This window comes from Macaca nemestrina, chromosome 6 (genome assembly GCF_043159975.1).
Source record: "Macaca nemestrina isolate mMacNem1 chromosome 6, mMacNem.hap1, whole genome shotgun sequence".
Classification (NCBI taxonomy): Eukaryota; Metazoa; Chordata; class Mammalia; order Primates; family Cercopithecidae; genus Macaca; species Macaca nemestrina.
This window is the reverse complement of record NC_092130.1, coordinates 67795910-67820347: the sequence shown is the minus strand read 5'-3', so window position 1 is coordinate 67820347 and position 24438 is coordinate 67795910. Positions and strand designations below refer to the sequence as shown.

Genomic DNA, 24438 nt, shown 5'->3' with positions numbered 1-24438 from the left:
GTTATCTGCATCTGAACAGACATGGGGGCACCAGAACATTAGGGATGTGCAGGTACCTATTTCTCCTGTAGACTCACTGTATTGCTATGAATCTGGGATGCATACTGCAGGCTGTGCTTTCTAAAGCATCAAGATAGTCTATTGACAAGAAGTGACATATTGCCACTCTGCTACATTTTTCTGTCAACAGCTGCAAGTTTCACCAAAATTTTCATCTACATAGCAAAGAGAAAATAATCCCACTGCTCTCTTTTCCTGTCTGCAAATTTTTCCACAGAATCCCTTTTTAAGTTGAGCCTTTTTCTCACCCCAGAGTGAAAACATTTCTGGTCATGCTTTCAGTAAAGTTCTCTTCTTGTGTCTCAATTGAGCCTTACCTTTGCAGTGGTCATACATTTCTGGAAACAGCTCGGGTATGCAAAAATGTAAAAATCTCTATTTTTCATGACTAAGTTCTATCATATCTTGAGCCCCCAGTGTACTTGATGGAATAACTGGAAGCAAGTCAATTCCTGGTAAACTCTGCCCAGTCAGGGTTTTTCTCCCTCCCCACTTGCCCTGGGAGGTGGGGAGAGACTGATAGAACATCTGGACATGGAGGGGGCTCATCTGGTCCTGGGCTGTCATCTGTCCACGCTGGCATCCTCTGCCGTATCCTTGTTCCCAGGAGTCATGAATTGTCAGCATCTATCCCTGCTGGCATCTACGAAGGCAACTGAGTTCCCATCTGGCCTTTGATGCAAGGACAGTGCTGACATCTGCTCTTGGGCCACCCCTTCCCAATACGAAGCATCTCCTAATCTGCCAGGCCTCTTTGTGATACTTCTGTGCCATCTTGAACAAGGGTGGATTCACTCCTGGCCGCTCTAGGCTATAGGAGACTCACAGAACTCTCTTATGCCCTTTCCGCCCTCATTTGCTATGCTAAAATGCTTCTTCTCGACTCTCACACTAAAGCAAAGAGAGTCTCAGACATTCAGCACTTTTCTGGGATCCTTTGGGGACAAAAGGCAGACCCTGTATATCCTGAGTTTTCTCTTTCCCCAATCCCCCATCCCCATCAGGTCAGAAAAGAGCTGGCTCGGGCCTCCCCTTAGAGACCCATAGCAGCGTCTCCCCTCTTCCCCATCATTCCCAGCCACAGCATCTTTATCTAGTCAGGGAAGCAGGAAAAATGCTGTTTCTATGGCTGAGAACAGAGTAGAGGCAAAAATATGAATACTTTAACATGCAGTAATTAAATTAATGAATATATCAAATCTATTTATCATTCATAGTTCAAAAATATCCTACCACGGCCATAAAGAAGAATTAGATCATGTCCTCTGCAGCAGCATGGATGCAGCTGGAGGCCATAATCCTACTGAATGAACACAGAAACACAAAACCAAGTACCGCACGTTCTCACTTATAAGTGGGAGCTAAACGTTGGATACTCATGGACGTAAAGATGGTAATGATAGACACGGTGGACTAACAGGGGGAAAGGGGATGTGGGCTGAAAAACTAACTGCTGAGTACTCTGCCCACTTCCTGGGTGACAGGTTCAATCACACCCCAAATCTCAGCCTCACACAACACACCCATGTATGCACATGTACTCCTGAATCTAAAATAAAAGTTGAAGATATTTTTTAAAAATTCTACTGCACCTCCTTGTCTATCTGGAAAATACATCTACAAATTGCTCATTATCATCAGGGCTAGAAAAATTGCATGAAAAACTGGGCACAATAAAACAGAGCTTTTCTTCTAATAGCAGAAATGTCCGTGCTCATTTTTTTTATGTCACCTTTTCTACATTTTTCAAATTTCCACTGTGAGATTTTTTGTGTTTTGTTTCTATAATAAAAACTACTGCCGAATGCCCACTGAATCTCTGCTGAAAAAGAGAAGATACAAGAGAAAAGATTGATTAATCTGACCATATGATAATATAAAATCAAAGTAAATTTTAAAATATCATAAAATAAAAAGACAAATGACAAAGAAAAAAATCTTTCACATGTTTCACACAGGTGACAGAAAAAGTACTTATGAAAAAGATGAAAACAATAGAAGCATAGGCAAACTGTATAAATAGCCTTATTTAAAAAAAGCAAATTGCCAAAGACATAAGAATCTTACTCAAAATTACAGAAATGCACATCAAAACAAAGCTGAGATACCATTTTCATGTATATTTGTGAAACGAAAATTTTATACAACTTAGTATTTAGTGAGGGTACAGAAAAGGCAGACGCTGTGTTCCCTGAGTTTTCTCTTGCTCCAATCCCCCATCCCCATCAGGCCAGAAAGGAGCTGGCTCAGTGCCTCCCCTTAGAGACCCATAGCAGCACCTCCCCTCTTCCCTCTCATTCCCAGCCACAGCATCTTTATCTAGTCAGGGAAGCAGGAAAAATGCTGTTTCTATGGCTGAGAACAGAGTAGAGGCAAAAATATGAATCCTTTAACATATAATAATTAAATTAATGAATATATCAAATCTATTTATCATTCATACTTCAAAAATATCCTACCACAGCCATAAAGAAGAATTAGATCATGTCCTTTGCAGCAGCATGGATGCAGCTGGAGGCCATAATCCTACTGAATGAACACAGAAACACAAAACCAAGTACCGCACGTTCTCACTTATAAGTGGGAGCTAAATGCTGGGTACTCATGGACATAAAGATGGTAATGATAGACACGGTGGACTAACAGAGGGGGAAAGGGAATGTATGTACATACAGGGAAAATATATTATAATGTTGGTGAGTATCTAATTTAGTAACATTTTTGGAGAATTTTGGTAAATCAGCCAAAATTTAAAAAGTATAATTCTAGGAGCCCCTTGCAAAAGTGAACCAACTGAACAAGGATGTGAGCCAGGTTAATCACGGCAGTAGTGTCTATAACAACAACAGCAAAAAGTGGTGACCACTTAAATGACCATCAAAAGGAGATGGGTTACTAAGTTATAAATTACAGTAAATTAATATAATCGAATATCATGTAAGTGTTTAAAACAAACATGAAGTGACGTGTTATATTCTAACATGGAAAATTCTCCAAGACACATTATTAACTGAAAAAACTATGTGTAGGGCAATGTGACAAGTTTACCGGCCTTTTCCATGTAAATCAACAACTATATTATGCAGACATTGGTACTCATTCATTCACAGAAAATATTTCCTGGGAGTAAGCAGAAAACTGTTCATTTCTCTGTAACCAAGTCCATGTTTAATTTTTATTATTTTTAATGTCAGCCACAAGTATCTGCCTACAGAAGTACAGAAAATTCTTTTTTCATGTAGAATTTATTTTAAAATCAGTATTAACAAAAAATAAATAAGATATGTAAAATACACACTGGATTCCGAAGACTTAATACAAAATAGGAATGTAAATGATCTTAATAATTGTTTATATTGATTGCATGTTGAAATTACAGTGTTTGGAGATAGAAGGTAAATGAAATTAATTTCTTCTGCTTCTTTTTACTTTTTTTTTTTCCCTGAGATGGAGTCTTGCTCTGTCACCCAGGCTGGAGTACAATGGCCTGATTTCAGCCCACTGCAACCTCCGCCTCCTGGGTTTGAGCAATTCTCCCACCTCAGGCTCCCGAATAGCTGGAATTACTAATTTTTTATATTTTTAGTAGAGACAGGGTTTCACTATGTTGACCAGGCTGGTCTTGATCCACCCACCTCAGCCTCCCAAAGTGCTGGGATTACAGGCGTGAGCCACCGTGCCTGGCCTCTTTTTACTTTTTAAAGGTAAGATATGACTGTTAAAATTTGCTGTTAAAAAATCACAATTGTAAAAATTTTAAAATTACAGATGTGGTTAGCATCATATTCATCACATTACTGTTAGCACTATCGTGGATTCGCTCCACATGCTCAATGCAAAATGCCATTTGCAGTTTCAGGTCCACTCATGGACCCCAAGTGAAGCACCCTTCTCCAGGTACAGAGGAAGCAAAACCAACAAACAGCCATGTATTTGGATTGGGCTATATTGGGTTACCATAAAAATGTATTTCCTGAGCTCCACTTTAGGGTGATGTTAATCTTGGTTCAGGATCACTGTTATCAACATCCCTATGAATGGCTGGAAGCAGTGGCTCACACCTGTAATCCCAACTCTGAGAGGCCAAGGCAGGAGCCCATAAGCTTGAAACCAGCCTGAGCAACATAGGGAGACCCCATCGCTAAAAAAAAATAATTAAAATAACACAGAAGAAAACAGGTATAGTGGTGTGCACCTGTGGTTCCAGCTACTCAGAGGACTGAGATAAGAGGATTGCTGGGGCCTGGGAGGTTGAGGCCGCACTGAGCAGTGATCAGACCACTGCACTACAGCCTTAGTGACAGAGGGAGACCCTGTCTCAGAAAACAAAAAGCATCCCTATGAATCTTCTGTTTTAGCTGAGAATGGATTTTTTTATTACTTTTATCACAGAATCTTCATAGAGAACCTTTATAAAGAAAGTAGCATAAACAGAATTGTGCTTTTACTGACAATTAATTTGTCATTGGAATATCCAGCATTTACTGAGCCCTTTCTACACATTGTGCATAGCTTTAAGTTCTTTACATCGATCACCTTCCTTAATCCTCACAACTTAGTGAGGTAGGTACCATGATTATTCCCATTTTACACGTGATGAAATGGAGAGTAATTGCTCACAGACCCTGAAGCCTAGGTTCTAAATCTCTACACTGCCTTGTAGATCCTGTGAGTTATAGACCCCACAGGTTTCCTTTTGGAAATGGCTGCTGGGAAGCCTGACACAGTGAAAAGTATCTAACCGTGGCATAGTCTTACAATATTCTCATTCCTGGCTGTGCCATATATCCCTGCATTTGTGTTCCTTATTCTTCTTTTCACTCTCCTAATTCAATCTGCTTTCCATATCTATTTATCCAGGTGAGCTGCCACACAGCCTTTGCAGAAGATGGCATTGTGTGCACCTCCTCAGATCCTCATGGCCTCGCCAGCCTCTCGGATGCTGGCAGCTTACTCTGCCTATGTCACTACTGTGATGATGGCTCTGTGCAGGTCCATGCAGACTGCAGCCTAACACCCACACCTCATGTCTCTACCTCCTCTCACCGTTTTTGCATTCAGATGAAGTGTCAAAAGGACCCCATGATGCAACCAGGAAATGTGGGACAGTTATTCTTTAACCAATGGGCAAGGGGGATGGCAGGAAGACACCAGGTAAGTATTCTATGTTCAGTAGAACATTCCAAGGCACAGGTTTTCTGAACAGACTCCCTGGAGATAAGCCATGTGGTCAAGCTATTCACTGTGTCTCTTCAAATCTTGTGAAGAAGTAGCCCGCTCGGTATTTGCTTCTTATCCTTCCCTGTTTTAATTCCCCTTTCCTCACTTTCACTGCCCTGGGATTACACCTCCCAATAAACATTTCCTCTCAACCTTGCTGTAGACTCTTGGGCTTTAGAAAGCTAGATAAAGGCTGTATGGTATAAATTAATTAATCTTAGAAATGAACTGGCCAGGTTTAACTATTGTACTATTGTAGTGGGGTGGCTGTGGCAGTGCTATGACAGCGATACCAGAATTTTTTATTGTGGTTACCAACCTGGTATGATTTTAAAACTTGTGTCATTGTTATCATTACCACAATCACCTTTCCCCCTGGAAAATATAATGGGTTACTAAGAGAATGTAAAACCACAGAGGGATGCCCTCCTCTGAGAAAATGCTCAGTAAATATTTGGTAGATGAATAGATAGTTATATAAAAGATATCTAGATAAGGGATACTGAACAGATTGATAAATTTTGTGGGTTTTTAATGATGAAGAGTAAACTTCCTCTGTCTCTTCCATCTGGATCTCTGCTTGTTCAGACCACAGTCTTTTTTTTTTTTTTTTTTTTTTTGAGACAGAGTCTTGCTCTGTCACCCAGGCTGGAGTGTAGTGGCATGATCTCAGCTCACTGCAAGCTCCGCCTCCCAGGTTCAAGCCATTCTCCCACCTCAGCCTCCCAAGTAGCTGGGACTACAGGTGGCCACCACCACACCTGGCTTATTTTTTGTATCTTTTAGTAGAGACGGGGTTTCACTGTGTTAGCCAGGATGGTCTCGATCTCCTGACCTGGTGATCCACCTGCCTCAGCCTCCCAAAGTGCTGGGATTACAGACCACAATCTTAGTAGCCAGCAAAGACGAAGCTCAGTGCAGGATATAGATCACCATGAAGCTAATGTTCCACAATCTCATCTTCTCCAGTCTCCAATCTCTTGGCTCTGCACCATTACTCCTAATCCCTGCCTCAGGCTTTCATTGCCTTGTCACCCAATCATAACTACTTATCTAGCTTTAACTCTTGGCCCTTTATCTATATTATATTATATACCTGGCTCTCTGGCTTGGACCATTTACTATTGTGGATACAGATTGTTTTTTTACCTTCTATTAACCCCAGACCACTAGGATCCAAGCCTCCCCAACAGAGGGAAATCTGTTAGTATGTGAGTTCTACAGTTCTGCCCTTGAAACTCATGTGCAGTATTTGCCCAGGCACATCGCCCAGCACCACAGTCCCTGGAGGAATGGGGCATTGCTGTGAATGGTGGATCAATTTCTTTTTTTGCCCAACATCTGCCACTGCCCGATCAGAAGCAGCTTATTTACTCTACTTTTGAAGTAGTACAAAGAGAAAGCATGTTGCTGATAGGTTGTTCTCAGAAGAATCTGGGAGTAGAGCAAGAAAAGTCTATTTTTTGTGCACATATTTCTTTTGATTGTAGTATGAAAATATCTTTCTACATAGATTTTTCTTACTTATTTCCCCTATTGCATCAGTTAGAGATTAAGTTCAGCTGCAAATAGCAAAACCCCAAAGAACAGTGACTTATATAACTCACCTTAGAGGGAGTTCACTTCCCTACATTTCCTGGTTGCATCATGGGGTTCCTTTGGCACTTCATCTGAATTCAGAAATGGTGGAGGGAGGTGGAGACCTGAGGTGTGGGCCTCAGGCTGCAGTCTGCATGGAGCTACACAGAGCTGTCATCACAGCAGTGACAGAGGCAGGGCAATTTTATTTTTTTCAATGAGTAGTGAGAAATCTGGAGGGAGACAGTTGGCAGCAGTGAATTCGTTGTTCAAGGATGTCAAGGCCAAAGTGTTTGTGATTCTCATGGTCTGTCCTTCATGGTCACTGCATATTCTATCTTTACTATAGTGTCTACATTACAGGCAGAAAAAAAAAATAGAAAAGGCAAAGTACAAAAGGGCACATGTCAACTTGGTCCCTGGAGCTCCCCACAGTGTCTTCTGACTGCATCCTGTTGGGTAGTATAAGTCACATGGCTGTCCCTCTCTGCAAAGGAAGGGTATGTAGTTGTGCATCTATGTGCGTGCCTACCCCCCTCCCACCCCATCAGAAAATTAGAGTGGTACTAAAAAAAAAAAAAAAAAAAAAAAAAGGAAGTAGACACTGATATTGACTGGACAGTCTAGCAGCAGTCTCAGTTTCTGAAACCAGGCAAGCAAACAAAGGATGCTGAGAGCGCCTTTGTTTAGAAAGTATGGCTATGAGGAAATGTGTTTCTTGCATAAATAATTCTTTTTATTGTCAGGAACAGATGTCTTCCTATATAGCTTTCTTTACTGATTTCTGCTAACATCATGATATAAATTTAGTTGATCCCAGTCGGGCGCAGTAGCTCACGTCTGTAATCTCAGCACTTTGGAAGGCCGAGGTGGGTAGATTATTAGGTCAGGAGTTTGAGACCAGCCTGACCAACATGGTGAAACCCCATCTCTACTAAAAATACAAAAATTAGCCAGGCGTGGTGGCAGGCACCTGTAATCCCAGCTACTCAGGAGGGTGAGGCAGGAGAATCGTTTGAACCTCAGAGGCACAGGTTGCAGTGAGCTGAGATCATGCCACTTCACTCCAGCCTGGGTGACAGAGCGAGACTTGGCCTCAAAAAAAAAAAAAAATTAGTTGATCCCATGTAGCATAACCCACTGTGTGGTAACACCCATCTGGGTCCACCTGCATTGCCACCAGAGGACTTGGTTAAGGGGTTCTGATACATATAGGCTGACACTCATGATGCTTGCTGTGCTATAACTAACAAAATTTTTTTCTCCCCCGACCCAGGAATCTTGTCTTTGGCCAGCATCTGTGAAGCTGTGGCAGGCTAACTTGTCAGCTTGCAAGTTGGGTAAAAATCTCAGGCCCTTCACAATTCTCAACGTAGTTTTCCTAGATAGAATACTTAAAGAGGCTTTTGTTAGAAGATGAGATTTCATGTGAGACTTAAAGAGTAAAAAGGAGCTGGCCATGTGAAGAGACTGGAAGAATAAAAGATGAAGTGAGATCTACAGAGGCCCTGAGACCTTTGAAGAACTGAAAGACCAGTGTAGCAGGAGTGAGGTGAAAAAACAGGAACAAGAGGGATCTGGAAGGATGAACTGGCATACAGTTATGCAAGGCTTTAGTGAATGCAAAGAGTTTGGGATTTTTTTTTTTTTTTTTTTTTTTTTTTTTTTTTTTTTTTTTTGAGCTGGAGTCTCACTCTGTTGCCCAGGCTGGAGTGCAGTGGCACAATCTTGGCTCACTGCAAGCTCCGCCTCCTGGGTTCACATCATTCTCCTGCCTCAGCCTCCCAAGTATCTGGGACTACAGGTGCCCGCCACCATGCCCAGCTAATTTTTTGTATTTTTAGTAGAGACAGGGTTTCACCGTGTTAGCCAGGATGGTCTTGATCTCCTGACCTCATGATCCGCCCGCCTCGGCCTCCCAAAGTGCTGGGATTACAGGCGTGAGCCACTGCACCCGGCCAAGTTTGGGATTTTATTCTCAAAGCAATGGTAAGCCACTGAAACTAATGACATGATCCCATTTCTGTTTTATAAAGATCACATTGACCATTAAGTTAGGTATGTCTTAAATGTGAAAAGAGAAGAATAGGAAAACTAATTAGGAGATTCCAATAGTAATCTACTTAAGGAAGCTGGCTGGGCACAGTGGCTCATACCTGTAATCCCAGCACTTGGAGAGGCCAAGGTGGGTGGATCACTTGAGGTCAGGAGTTCAAGACCAGTCTGACCAACATGGTGAAACCCCATCTCTACCAAAAAATTAGCTGGGCATGGTGATGCATGCCTGTAGTCCCAGCTACTTAGGAGGCTGAGACACAAGAATCACTTTAACCAGGAAGGTGGAGGTTGCAGCTAGCCAAAATTGTGCCACTGCACTCCAGCCTGGGCCACAGAGCAAGACTCCATCTCAAAAAAAGAAAGTAACCATTTTCCTCATATATAAAGATCTCCTACAAATCAGTAAGAAAAAGACCAAACACCTAATGGTAAAATGGGCAAAGTATATAGGGGATTGATTACAGAAAAGGCCCTTAAAATTGAAAAATATGCTTAATCTCACTTACAATAAAAGAAATAAAAATAAAAACATACTGGGGATAATTTTTTGCCCATGATTGATAAGTTTTATATCTATTTCAGCAGCAACACTATGGGAAATAGGCACTACCCTCAGGTATTCCCAGGAGTGGTATAAGTCAACGTAATTCTGTGGAGGGTAATTGGCACTACAATCAAAATGATCATGTTCATACAGTGTGACTCAGCAATGCTACTTCCAGTTGTTCTTAATGTTGACTGAAAAACACAACATCTATAAATTTGGAAAGGAGAGCTTTATTTCTTATAAAAGATGCAGACTGCAGGCTGAGAAGTGTAGCTTCCAGTAGGAACCGAAAGCAGGCACTTCAAAGGAGGAAAGGTGAGACAGGAGTTTATGCTGAATAGGTTGGCTAACTATACATATTCAACAAGTTATAGGAGCAACTATGAATATTCATGAAGGTGGTGTTGCACACTTGCATAGTAAACAAATATGCATGTTATATATGTTCCATATTCACTTTGGAGTGGAGACTTTTTTTTCCAATTGCTCTGTCACCTAGGCTGGAGTACAGTGGTGTGAGCACAGCTCATTGCAGCCTCTACCTCCCATGCTCAAGTGATCCTCCCACGCTCAAGTGATCCTCCCACCTTAGCCTCCTGAGTAGCTGGGACCACAGGTGTGCACCAGCACACCTGGCTACTTCTTTTTTTAAAAAATTTTTGAAAAGGCAGTCTTGCCATGTTGCCCAAGCTGGTCTTGAACTCCTCCTGAGGCTCAAGTGACCCTCCCGCCTCAGCCTCCCAAATTGCTGGGATTATAGGTGTGAGCCACCACATTAGCTAAACTCACCATTTAAATGTAATAAAATTAGGCCATACATCAAAAGCTAAAACAGAGGACACAGAGGTGCTCCACGTGCAGCTTCCATGGACCAGAGAGAACCAGTCTGTGTTCAGTGATCTTTTATCCGGATGGAATGCTAGTCAGTTGTTATGCCAAAACTGCAAAAAAGGAATGGGAGTCCAGCTCCAGTGTCAGTTGGGTGGTTGAAATCAGCAGTGGCTGCTTTATAAGCTCTCCAGCCCACTTCAGGTTGCCCTAATGACACTCCTTCAGGTAACTGCCATTGGTGTGGGAAGCCAGGCCACTGGAAGACAAACTGTCCCAATGAGATAGATGGGGAAAAGCCCCACACAGCTTGCCTCCTCTGCCACAAGCTCCACAGCTGGTAATGGGACTTATCTGAGGGCCAAAAGGGCCCCAGGACAGAATCCCACCCCATCCATCCTGATGGCCTTGAGCTGAAGGGCCTCTCTGTTCTGGCTGGCTTCCAAATCAGTCATCATCATCAACAAGACAAAGCCAAGGGCAACTCTGGAGGCTGAAAGTAAAATAAGTTTCCCTTTTGGGTTCAAGAGCTGCCCACTCTGTGCTAATCTCCTTCTCTCAGCAACTCTCCTCCAAATCCTGCTTTCATAATGAGGCAAATGACACCCCCTCCCTCTAAAAGAAAGGATTCACACTGCTTCAGGGCAAAAATACACTTTACAAGATGGGTGTCTGCTTAATATTTACCCAACCTCTGAATTCATCTTTCTCTCTAGTAGCTTTCTTTCTCATGGGAAGACAACCTAAATCTTTAACCAGTAACTTAGACCTTGAAAGTCCTACCTAAGGGGCTTAGCAATAGCCCACACTTATTCAAACAAGCTCTAAATATATATATATATATAATCAAGTAATCTCTTGAGTGGGGAATAACATCTACAGTATGTAGAAAACTTCCTTATCTGTTCCTCCTTCACAGGTCTCATGCAGCGACATGCAGTACAAACCATAACTTCCAAACAAAAGAAAATGACTTTTATCTAATTCAAAGGTTATAAAGCTAAAGAGGTATTTTTAGTAAGGAGCATTATAGAGAAAAGAGATTTTGTATTAAAAGAATCATGTATGGGAAATTCTTGTCCTAAAGTAAAATAACTGGTTGTTTAAAAAGAGGGATGTATAGGACAAGTCAGAAATTCCAAGCATATTGCAGATGGTCTGTGTAAGTCATGAGAAAATTAATAAAAGGGAATTTATGAGAGAAATGTTCTCAAATTGTTCTTGAGTTTTTGTCTGCAATTTAAACAACCCTGCTTATTCCTGTGAACCAACCAGTGATCTGTGGCTGCAGCTCAGAAGATAAAAGAGGGATAGGTAATGTAAAAATCTGGATCAATATTCTAATTCTGGGCACATATTGGAGTCAGCTAGCAACCACGTGCACCCAAGTCTTAGCAAGCATAACTATAGCCACCACCTACCTGGGCATGTCAGCAGCCTTTGGGTATTTTGGAGCTGTCTTCACCCCTTATTTTATTTTTACATTCTTCTAAATATAATAACCTTATTTGTCCTCTCTTGTCTTAATGCCATCAAGCTCCAGATGATCCTCAGTAAGGGATATTGTCCTCTCGATGTTCAAGAGTCACCCTTCTACAAGGGACCTCTAGATTGCCCATCAGTGGGACACGACAGAGGTAAAATCCCCCTGTCTCCCTTAGACCTGGCTGGATACTGCTTCCCTGCCCTGACAGCTAGTAAGAGGCCAAAACCCACAGACCCACAACCACCACCCCTCTATCAGCAAGAGCCTCCCTGCCCTGACAGCTAGTAAGAGGCCAAAACCCACAGACCCACAACCACCACCCCTCTATCAGCAAGAAGCAGTTACAGAAGACTGACCTTCATACATTTTCCCCAAAGAACTGGGGTATTGAACTCTTGAGGGGGGAAATGTTACAGTCAGGCACGAGCAGGGCAGGAGAGGGCTCCCCCCAACACAGACACACCAGGAGTGTTGGGCGACCATCAGGTGATGGTCAGGTGATTGTTAACGATCTCTCTAAAGTGGTAATTGGTCACAGGCATCAGGAAAGGCCGTCTCCTAATAGATAGAAAACACCTGAAACTGATCAGCAGCTTCCTTATAAGATCTCAGGAGTTGGGAGAAGACCCCAGAAGTATACCAACGTATAAAACTCCAAATCAAAAGGTCAAACCACACACTTATCTTACAAGTCACCCGCTTGGCCCTCTTCCAAGTGTACTTTCCTTCCATTCATTCCTGCCCTGAAACTTTTTAATAAACTTTCACTCCTGCTCTGAAACTTCACTCAGTCTTTCCTTCTGCCTTGTGCCCCTCACTTGAATTCTTTCTTGTGAGGAGGCAAGAACTGAAGTTGCTGCAGACCCATATGGATTCACTGCTGGTAATAGTACTGATAGCCTGGGGACCCAGGAATTGCTACTGGTGTCTGAGTGGGACAGTCCTGTGAGACTGAACCCTTAACCTGTGGAGTCTGCACTAACTATAGATGTTAGTGTCAAAACTGAATTGGAATTATTGAACATCCAGTTAGTGTAGAAATTGGGGAATGAGGATGAAAAAATAGCAGGTATTTGGTGCCAGGAGAAAAATCACACAATAGGGAAGAGCATTGGTTGCCACTGAAGAAAAGAACTGACTGGCTTGAAAACAGCTGGCTTTTGCTATATGCTATTTTGCAGCTTTAAAAATTTTAACCATGAATGTGTATCAATTCAAAAATATAAATAAATAAAATATTAAATGGGTGAGATACATGCTAGTGGTCTCTTCAGGATTTGAAAGGAGAGCTGGAAAGAAGTCTATGGATTCTAGACATATTTAAGGTAGACTCAATGGAATTTCCTGATAGAATGGATAGGGTGGATAAGGAAAGAGGAGCAGTCAAGGATGACTCCCAAGTTTCCAGTCTGTGCAAATAGACAAACGGAGATGACATCAACTGAGATGGGGAAGACTAGGGAGGACAGAGGGTTATGTCTTAGATTCAATTCCCTACAAGTGAAGCCTTGGGGTACATGTAGTTTTTTGAGGGAGTGCTCTATGGGAAAAGCATGAAGTGGGTGAGGGAAACAACATAGGGAAGGAGAAAGAACAAAACAGAGAGGGCATATGCGCCACATAAGCCTCCCATAGAGTTGTCTGTGCCCTATTAAGACAAGAATACCAGTATCAAGCCATCACTGGCTGTAAAGATAACTTCCAGGACAAGATGGGTCACTTCAGCTGAAGGTGATTCTCCAGAGCAGCAGAGAGCTGTGCACCATTAGCAGCCAACACTCACAGCTGCTGGGGAAGGGGTGCTCCAGCCCAGTAACAGGGATTGAGCAGGCGGAAGTAAAAACAAGTGTTTTACCTTGTGCTTGGAAAGCCTGAGATATCTTTGAGATACCAAGAGTGAAAAGGGATGTCAGAAAGTCTGGAGCTCAGAGAGTAGGTTTGTAAAGAGATACCCACATAATTTTTAAAACACCATCTATCTGTTGAACATTATCATATTTGTATGGGTATCTCTGTACTGATACAGAAAGAGCTCTAACATATACAGGAGAGTGAAAAAAAGCAAGATGCAGAATGGTGTTTATGATACTGTTCTTTGTGCAAGAAAGGGGAACAATAGGAAGTATCACATGAGCTCGCACATATAAACATACATAGCCATACATGTTCATTTACAAAAGGAAGCACTGGAAGGGTAAGCTGATAAAAGCGCTTACCTGAGGGGTAAACACGTAGGGGTGGATGAGAATAAGAGTAAACCTGAGACTTCTCCAAGTATTTTTACATGTATTCAACTTTTTAAATGATTGCCTAAATAAATATAATTTTTAAGGGAAAGAAAGCCATGAGGATAGTTGAGATCTATGAGAAAAGAAAGAAATACAAGGTTCGGATCCAAGTCCCAAAGATCAACACTTAGAATTTTGCTAACAGAAGAAGGACCAACAAAAAGATCAAGAAGAAACCAGTCAGGTACCAGGAGAAAGGAGAAAAGCCGCATCCTGGTGTTACAGCTCCAGCCACGGCTGCAGTGGCCACTGCTAAACTATTGGTAACTTGATATTGGCCACAATGGAAGGATTTACACTATGGAAAGTGGAAAATGCCACCATTCAGGGCTCTTCCCCCATCCCAAGCCAGTTTACCTGCACATCACTGCAGAGAAGTGAGGAGAGAGAAAGTTCTGAGAAGGCAGAAGAGTGTCTGACAATGTGCAATGCGACTTGAGAGGACAATGGGACAAAGACAGAAAGATGTCTGTCATTTGTGGAGTTATCAATGGGGAGGCCATTGGTGATTTAGCAGCAGTTTCAGTGGAGAGGTGGGAATGGAAGCCTGCATGGAGAGAAGAGCAACAAGAGGTGAAGAAGTAAAGATGCTAAGTGTAGACTACTCTTCCAAGCTTTGCGGTGAAAGGGAGGAACAAAAGCAGAATGTTGCTGACTTGGGATCAAGGGAGGGATATGTATGTGTTTCAAGAAGAATACTATTAGAAGCAATATGTATACTAATAGAGGGAGGACATTGAAAAGAGACCTCCACGGCCCATATGAAAGGACTCACATTTGATGGGAAGGACAACTTGTCCGTTAGAAAAATAAGTTTATGAATCTCCAAGCAGTGTTTGTGATGGGAGGTGCTCAGATATGCAAGGCCCCGCCATGTCTCTACCTGTGAAATTTCATTACGAACACCTTGACATTGTTCTTAAGACAGGGTGCACACATATGCCTTTCTCTAAGACATGTAACCAGTAAGCAAATACATTTCTAAGAGCCCTCTACATCTCAAAGAAAGCTGGGATACATACCTAAAAACCCAGCACTCCAGCTGCAGGGAGAAGGGAACCTGCTGAAATGTGTAAATATTCCAGGCAAATGAGTTCCAAAAAGAAGGTAGAGGTAATTATATCTCAGGTTTTCACTGTCTGCCACTTGTAGTATACTTGACTTCAAAAAGTGCTAATGTTTAATTAATACATTCTTGCTTTTAGTAGCTCAGCTAAAAGTGTTGCTTCTAGTGAACAGGTGGTACATTAAATTGAAACATAAAAGAGACTTAAAGTGCTTGGAATGAAGAAAAAGACCTTAAGAAGATGGAAATGATGAGTACCTTAATTGTTTTGAAAAGGAAAGGACTGATCTTTCACTCAAGAGGGAGGAGTTCCAGCCTTTGTACCATCGTCTTTTAACCTGACTTCCACCATCTTTTAACCCGATTTTGCAGCTATGAAGAGCAATGCCTTTGATAAATCACACTTCAGTGGGGTCCTTGCTATGCTAACTGGGTAATCATAGAGTTGTGTAGTGAAAAGCCTTGGAATAAAATGCCTGGCACTCTGCCTAGGCATTTGTGTGATGAATAATAAGCAGCAATTATTATTATTATATTATTCATCTCTGAGAATTCTGCTATTACTGTGTTATTACCTAAATGTATGTGCATGACACTAGACTCACATTCTTTCCCAACCTGCTATCACAGGTGAATTACCCAGTGGCTAATGACTGTGACTTTTCCATGAAGTTCCATGTTTGCAACTCTGCTGGATTTTAAGACATTTCTATTCCAATAAAGACCTCTGTCTGTGAACACTGTGTCCTCATTGATGTCTGTAATAACTGCTGACCAACTGACAGCTTAGTATGTTTCAGGTGGAGCTTGGAGGCATATTAAGAGTTTCAAACTAGTGTTTGGGACTTAGCCACTTTGTTCTCAAAGGTACGTCATTATATTGTTAGGGAAGATTTCTCCCATTCTATTTGGAGATATACCTTAGGACGAGTTCCTTGGAAGCAAAACCAGAGATGAAGATTCTTGTGCAAGCAATTTATTGAGAGAATGAGACAGAAAAATCCTGTAAGGGAGTGAAAAGCAGAATAGGGGAATGGAAGTTAAGCAAAGATGTGGTTTCAGGAGAAGTTTAGCCTTAGCCTGATGTCATGGGGAACTCTGCAGCATGAATTGTACTAGTTTGTTCTACTGTGAGCCAAGGGAGCTGGGCTTTTATAGCACCCCCTATCAGTTAGTCATTGGCCACAGGCCACCCTTCAGGGCAGAGGGGATCATAACCTCCCTGGCTTCTGTGGACAAAATAGTTCCCACTGTCTTAGGGAAACTACGGGCAGTTTCCCTAAGATAGGTGCAGCTGCCCACCATTACCAGCAGCCAACACCCATAGTGAATGGGGGTTGCAAGCTCCAGCTCAGAAACAGGGGAACAGGGTGGAGCGTTGTATTAGTCAGCGTTCTTCAGAAAAACAGAACCAGTAGGATATATAGAGAGATATATGAAGAGATTTATTATCGGAATTGGCTCATGTGGTTATGGAAGCCAAGAAGTGCCATGGCCTGCCATCTGCAAGCAGGAGAACCAGGAAAACCAGTGGTGAAATTCAGTCTGCATGTGAGAGTTTAAGTGGTTGATGGTGTTAGTCCTGGTCCCCATCTGAAAGCTTAAGAACCAGGAGTGCTGATGTTCAAGAATAGGAGATGGATGTCTCAGCTCAAGCAGAGGGAGTGAATTTGCCCTTCCTCCACCTTTTTGTTCTATTCTAAACCACAATGAATCGGATGCCCACCCACATTCAGGAGGGTCATCTGCTTTAATCAGTGATTAATCTGGATACATCCCCCTCATGTTGAAATGTAATCCCCAGTGTTGTAGGTGAGGCCTGGTGGAAGGTGTTTGGATCATGGGGGCTGGCATGGTTAGGCTTTGTGTCCCCACCCAAATTTCATCTTGAATTGTAATCCTCATAATCCCCATAATCCCCATGTGTCAAAAGAGAGACCAGGCGGAGGTAATAGGTCATAGCTGTTTGCCCTGATGAAGTAACCCAAACCTTCATTCCTGAAGCATTTGGGCCATTAGTAGTCCTGCCTGGATTGGATTTGTTATAGTTCCCCATGGACCTTAATCACTGGGCATGGTAATACTGATATACACCCTAAGGAATCTCCTGTATTCCAGACACACTCTATCTTACCTCCATTGTGGAGTAGTAGTGTAATTTCCCCTTGGTAGTCAGGATTAGTCACCCCAGCTAACACTACAACTCACAACTCCCTTCTTTGCCTGTTGATTCAGAGGTATGGAGAGTCAAAGTCATCAAGTGGCAGTCTTAAGTTACACTTTAGTTGAATCGTTGCTAATGTCTCCTAGCGGAAGCAAATCTCCCTCGGAAACTAAGACTTCTATGCCAGCAGAGCATGAAGTATTGGTAGCAGAAAGTAAAACTTTTGTTAGTGAGTCACTAAAGAGTGTTGGGGGTAATAAATTTCCACCCCTTGATTCCTGGACCCATGAATCCTGGCTATCTAAGAAACAGCACCACATATTGAATGCTGATGCAGAGCATATCCAGCCTTCTGGAGAACCTTGCAAAGCCCTGCAAGGTATTGCCACCTGCCTGGCACTACGAGTCTTCAGAAAGGCCATTCCACTGTTCTATCAAGCCAACTGCTTCAGGATGGTGGGAAACAAGGTAAAACTAGTGAATTCCCTGAGCATGAACCCATTACTGCACTTCTTTGGTTGTGAAGTGAGTTCCTTGGTCAGAAGTGATGCTGCATGGAGTATCATGATGGTGGATAAGGCATTCTGTAAATCCATGAATCGTAGTCTTGACAAAAGCATTGTGTTTTTCAGAGGAAACAAATCCAGAGTATCTACTCCAGCAAGGATAAAACACTGCTCCTTCCAAGGGGCCCAATGTAATCAATCTGCCACCAGGTAGCTGGTTGATCATGGGGAATGATACCATATCAGGGCCTCAGTGTTGCTCTCTGCTGCTAGCTAATTGGTCTCTCAGCAGTGGGTGTAGCCAGGTCAGTCTTGGTGAGTACAAGTCCAGGTTACTGAGCCCATGTGTAACCTTCATCCCTGTCACATAACTACTTTGCTCATGAGCCCATCAGGCACTGACAGGGAGAGCTGGGGTAAGAGGCTGACTGGTATTCACAGAATGGGTCAACCTATCCACTTAATTACTAAAATCACCCTTTGCTGAGGTCACCATTTGGTGAGCACTCACATGGAACACAAACATTTTTGTGGGTTTTTCGTTTTTGTTTTTGTTTTTGTTTATTTGTTTTTTGTTTGTTTGTTTGTTTTGGGGGGGTTTCTTTTGTTTTTTGTTTGTTTTTGTTTTTGTTTTGCCCACTCAGAGAGGTCTATCCACATACTTCTTGCATCAATTTCTTTGTCACCAGTTTTCCTCCCAATTCTACTATGCCACATAGCTTTGGTCACAATAGCCACTCTCTTAATATAATCGTGGGCATCATACACAATTTCTGAACCTTCTAACATAGTCTTGGAAAGCATCAAAATGAGATAAACAACAGCAAAAAAGCAAACCATCATAAGGTCCCTGCATTTGTTTGTTTTCCCAAGGAAAGAAAGATAATTTTGAACCATAATATGGAATTATATTTATGTGAAATGGAAAATGACTATTCTTTGCAGAAACTGAAATCACTTTTTTGGCACCTGAATACACACATATACAACATGCATCAATTTCATTGCCTACAGTCAAGCAAAAGTTCTGTTTTTAAAATAACAGCATTACATTCTCTTCCATTATACTAATTTATGTAGGTTAATATCACCTTAAATACTATATTAAGTAAAATTTCTATCTGATCGTTTCACTTCATTTATTTAAACATGTAACACTGTCTTTTTAACTCCATATGTTGGAACATTTTATACTGAACACATTGGTTTTTCAGTATAAAGTGCAAGTTTAGCACACTGCAACAAACCAACAGAGCCCCAAGAAGAATACCTTGGGCTGGATTTGGTCCATGATGTGAGCATTCTTGGTGGCTCCTCCTCTACAGCAGGGTGTTTAGGAAGTCCTAGCAAATCTGGCTCTGTACCAAGCAATTGAGGGGCACATTTTTTTGCCTGTGAATCAAATGAAATACCCCTTGGCAGACCCACCCATGGAAGGCCCCAGGAACAGCTGGGTGGAATTAAATGGCATTTATCCCTGTATTGGTTATGGCCAGGAGCCAGGAGTTCTACGCCCAAGACGCAGCCTGCAGTGCACATGAGCAGCGGTATTGATTGTGGCTGCAGCTCCACTTTCATTGTGGACAGGATGTGAAGGATTAATTTTTCTACTTAAAATATTCCTGAAGGATATGGATGGACTGTTCATTTTTTGCTCTTGGCCCAATTTTTCTGATACCCAGGTAATTCTCACATGTCTACACAATGAAGGGGAGAATTGCACAATTTTGTCATAGAGTCAGATGACTCATGCAACTAATCCAGTCAAAAATGTCCACAACGATCTGGTCTCAGATTCACTAAGCAACTGTCTAGTAATTTCATGTGACATTTTGAGCACTGGACTTAAGAGTCATGAACACTCAATATTATAAAACATCATTTACCTCAAATTAATCTGTTAGTTCATCTGGGAGATTAAATGTGCTGAAAAAGCTGTGAATCTTTTGGGGAAGGGGTGAAAGACTTCTGAGATGGGGACCAACCTTATCAGATGAAAAACTTGCTGTCAAGCTATAGTAACTTCACTGGTGTGGCAGTAGGTGAGAAGAGCTATTCAGGTGAATGGGACCAAATGCCTATGGAAATTTAGTATGTAATACATTTTGCAATTCAAATCTGTGAAGAAGGTATAGATTATTCAGGAAGTTGTGTTGAGAAATGGAAAAAAATTAAATTACAATGTTACCATTCAGGATATACTACCCCTCTCCTCAATTTGGATGAATTAAAGATTTAAACACTTTAAAATCTATAATAGACAAGGGGAAAATATCGAATTTGTGTGTGTCTGTCATATGGAAATAGAAAAGCCTTTCTAAATACAACCCTAGGCCGGGCACAGTGGCTCACACCTGTAATTCCAGTGCTTTGGGAGGCCAAGGAGGGAGAAGCACTTGAAGCCAGGAGTTCAAGACCAGCCTAGGCAATATAGTGAGACCCATGTATACAAAACATTACAAAACAAATTAGCCAGGCATAGCAGTGCATGCCTGTAGTCCCAGCTACTTGGGAGGATGAGGCAGGAGCACTGCTTGAGCCCAAGAATTCAAGGCTGCAGTGAGCCTAGGATCATGCCAACGCACTCCAGCTTTGGCAGCAGAGGAAGATTCTGTCTCTAAAAAAATTTATTAAATAAAATAAATAAACACAACCCTAAACCCTGGAGTCATAACAGAAAAGATGACTTCATTTGATTCTACATAACTAAAAGAGACAGTTTGGGGAAAAGAAATACAAATTCCTATTTACATGTAAAGAAGATGTTCACTCTTATAATTAAGGAAACACAAACTAAGCATTAAAAAACTTTTTGCCCATCAGGCAATTTTTTAAAGTTTCAAAGTCAGTATTAGTGAGAACATGAGGAAAGGAGTACTTTCAGAGAAATGAGTGTATGACTTTTAGAAAAGCAAGCTGACAATATCAATAAAAATTTTAAATGCACACACTTTCCTGACAATGCCACATTGACATGGTAAAAATATGTCAAGAAATTTATTGTGGCATTGCATATATCAACAAAAACTATAATAGAAACAACTAGTCCACTATTGCTGGCTGTTTTGATTGTCTCCATTAACTGTCCAGCCAGAAAAATAAGTAAATTATGATATATCCACGTGACAGAATATTATTTAGTCACTAAAGAATCCTGATATATAAAATCACAAGACATATAAATAAATGGAAAAAAATTATAATACAGAAAATTCTTATAAATATGTAATAAATGAAAAATGATTCAATGTGTACTTTTTTCTCTTCTTTTTTGAGACAGAGTCTCGCTGTCACCCAGGCTGGAGTGCAGTGGCACAATCTCGGCTCACTGCAACCTCTGCCTCCCAGGTTCAAGGGATTCTACTGCCTCAGCCTCCCAAGTAGCTGAGACTATATGCCCAGCTAATTCTTTGTATTTTTAGTAGAGATGAGGTTTTACCATGTTGGCCAGGCTGGTCTCAAATGCCTGACCTCGGGTGATCCACCCACCTCAGCCTCCCAAAATGCTGGGATTACAGGCATGAGCCACCATGCCCAGTCTATGTGTATATTTTTTTCAAAATGATATATGTATATAATATAAACATAGGCATATGCATATCACTTTTTTCTAAAGTTAACATTGTTCATAGTGATTACATTTAGGGAGATGTTCTAGGGATGGTAGTGGGGGGCACGAGGGGAGAGGCAATAGCAGGAATCAACTGTGGAAAGGTTGATTTCTGCTCAATTGTGATTTGAATTGAATGCCAAGTTCAGGATTTGGAATCTGAAGGTAGGAAACAGTAAACCATTGTAGATTTTAAATAATATATATTTTTTTGAAACAGAGTCTCACTCTGTCGCCAGGCTGGAGTGCAGTGGTGTGATCTCAGCTCACTGCAACCTCCGACTCTCTGGTTCAAGGGATTCTCCTGCTTCAGCCTGCTGAGTAGCTGGGATTACAGGCATGTGCCACCACGCCCAGCTAATTTTTATATTTTTTAGTAGAGATGGGGTTTCACCATGTTGGCCAGGATGGTCTCAATCTCCTGACCTCATGATCTGCCCACCTTGGCCTCCCAAAGTGCTGGGATTACAGATATAAGCCACCATGCCTGGCCTATTTTTAACAAATACATTAAAAAAAACAAAAGACAAATAATTGACATATAGTGAAAATGATATACAATTATGGTATTAGGAGGTGTGACCTTTGGGAAGAGATTAGGTCAGAGGGGCAGAGCCCTTATGAGTGAGGTTCATACCCTCATACAAGAAGCCATGAGAGACCCCTCACTCCTTCCACCATATGAGGTTGGAGTGAGGGGAGAGCTGCCTATGAGGAAGCAGGCCCTCACCAGACACTGACATCTGCTGGCAACTTGATCTTGGACTTCCCAGCCTCCAGAACAGTGAGAAATAAATTTCTGATATTTACAAGCTACCAAGTTAATGGTATTTCTTACAGCAGTCAGAAGAGAAGGAGATGTCATTCCTTTGTATGGCTGCATATCATTCCATTGTAAGGACCATTATAATTTATTTAACTAGTCCACTATTGCTGGCTTTTTGGATTGTTTCCATTATTTTTCTACAAAAAAAAATATACTCCTACTTACCTACAGGGGTAATATTTAAAGTTTTCCAATTTAAGTATATCTTGGTCATCAACCTTTTAGGAGGAGTACCAGGCATGAACCAACCAGTTGGGTGTTGTCTTAGTCCACTTGCGCTGCTATAAAGGAATACCTGAGGCTGGGTAATTTGTAAAGAAAAAAGGTTTACTTGACTCATCATTCTGCAGGCTGTACAAGTGTCACCAGCATCTGCTTCTGATGAGGGCCTCAGGAAACTTCCACTCATGACAGAAGGGGAGAGGAGCTGTCATCACTTGGCAAAAGAAGAGGAAAGAGAGAGGGGAGGGAGGTGCCAGACTATTAACTGGCATAGCTCATGGGAACTAAGAGTGAGAATTCACTCAATCCCATGAGAATAGCACCAAACCATTCATGAGGGATCTGCCCTCCTGACTCAAACACTTCCCACTGGACCCTGCCTCCAACATTGAGAATCACATTTTAATATGTGATTTGGAGGGGACAAATATCCAAACTATATCAGGTCTTATGTGTTTCAGTTAAATACTAGTCCTGAAAAATCTTTTGGCATGTAATTAAATACATCTGTAAAATGTAGAATCTATAGAATCCACAAATGCATTCTCAGAAACAGAACTGCTGGACTAAAGGGTATAGGCATCTAACATATATTGCCAAATTGCCCTCCATAGGAGCTATATTCTCTCCGGCTCTTTATGATAGTGACAGCTTCTCTAAAACCACCAAGAGAGTATGGTATCAATTTTTTGCATTTTTGCCAATCTAATAGCTGGCAATGATACCTCAGGATATTTTTAATGTTCATTTCTTTTTATATAAATGAAACAAAGTTGAATACGTTTTCACATGTTTAAGAAGCATTTGTGGTCTTTTTGCTAGTTGGATGTTCATATCTTTTGTTTGTTCTGTATGTTGATGGCTTTTTTTCTTACCAATTTCTAGGAGCTCTTATACAATCGGGAGATTAGCTGATTATCTATCATATGAGTTGCAATTTCCCCCTGAGTTAATCAATTATCTTTTGGCTTTGCTCCTGGTGTTCTCCAGTGTGTTCATTTAATAGCAGTAAAGTTTTCACATTTAGTTCTATGATCTATTTGGAATTTATCCTGCTGCAAGCTGGCAGGTATGGATCTAACTATATCGTTTTATTGAAGGTTTCTGCAATTTGTCTTACATAACACCATGGCCATTTCCTGTACTGATAAATGATGAGCCTGATGTAGAGATTAGTGATATATTTTCCACCCAGTGCCTGACAACCCATAGTTGACATTGTAGCAGATGCTGCAGGCTTCCTAGCTGATAGCGATTTCTTCCATCTTCCTCACTGCCAAGCCCTAACTTTGCTTGGGTGACTATCTCTCCTTTGTATGACTTAGGGTAAATCTTGGTTAACTTAAGCCTCTCATCATCATTCCATTCTTTCCTCAGTGATTGGTTTCATGGTGGCCTGTGATCTAGTTCTAGCCAATGAGATGTGGAAATGTGGAAAAGGTCTGCCGGAAGGCTTCTTCGAAGAAAGTTTTTTTTTTCTGAGACAGGGTCTCACCTTGTCACCTAGGCTGGAGTGAGGTAGCACAATCACAGCTCGCTGCACTTGGGCTCAAGTAATCCTCTCACCTCAGCATTCCAAATAGCTGGAGCTACAGGTGCATACCAACACACTTGGCTAATTTTGTTGTTGTTGTTCTTTTTTTTTTTTTTTCTTTTTTTCAATGCTAGCCCAAAATATTACCAGCTAATTTTTGAATTTTTGTAGAGAAGGGGTTTCACCATATTGCACAGTCCTCATTCTTATAATGAGAATTAAAAGGGGGGGGAGAATCCCCTTGTTTCCTTTTGAGAGGCATTTTTAGATTTGTATGGGCCTCCAGGAACCAAGGCAGCCTTCTACCTGTGAGAGGAGGCAGTCAAAGATGAAGCTAACTGCTGCACTTGACAGGGCAGGAAGATACATCCTAAGACGTGGTGGGTATCCTTGACTTGTTGAATTAATCATCCTGCAGCCACCTTCCTCTGGACTTCTGTTTAAA

At 41.5% G+C, this 24438-nt stretch overlaps 1 long non-coding RNA gene across 8 annotated transcripts in view; it reads right to left on the bottom strand.

Moving 5' to 3' along the window:
• Nucleotides 1-24438, bottom strand: part of LOC105499959 (uncharacterized) — a 92757-nt gene that overhangs the window by 5772 nt on the left and 62547 nt on the right. For 2 of the 8 annotated variants that reach the window (XR_011624786.1, XR_011624784.1), the window contains exons 5-6: nucleotides 10253-10404; nucleotides 6888-7091 (exon numbers count right to left, since the gene is read on the bottom strand). The exons of 1 other annotated variant lie outside the window; for it this stretch is intronic. This is a non-coding gene — a long non-coding RNA (uncharacterized lncRNA). 5 more of the 8 variants (XR_011624782.1, XR_011624783.1, XR_011624785.1 and 2 more) reach the window with 5 other exon arrangements.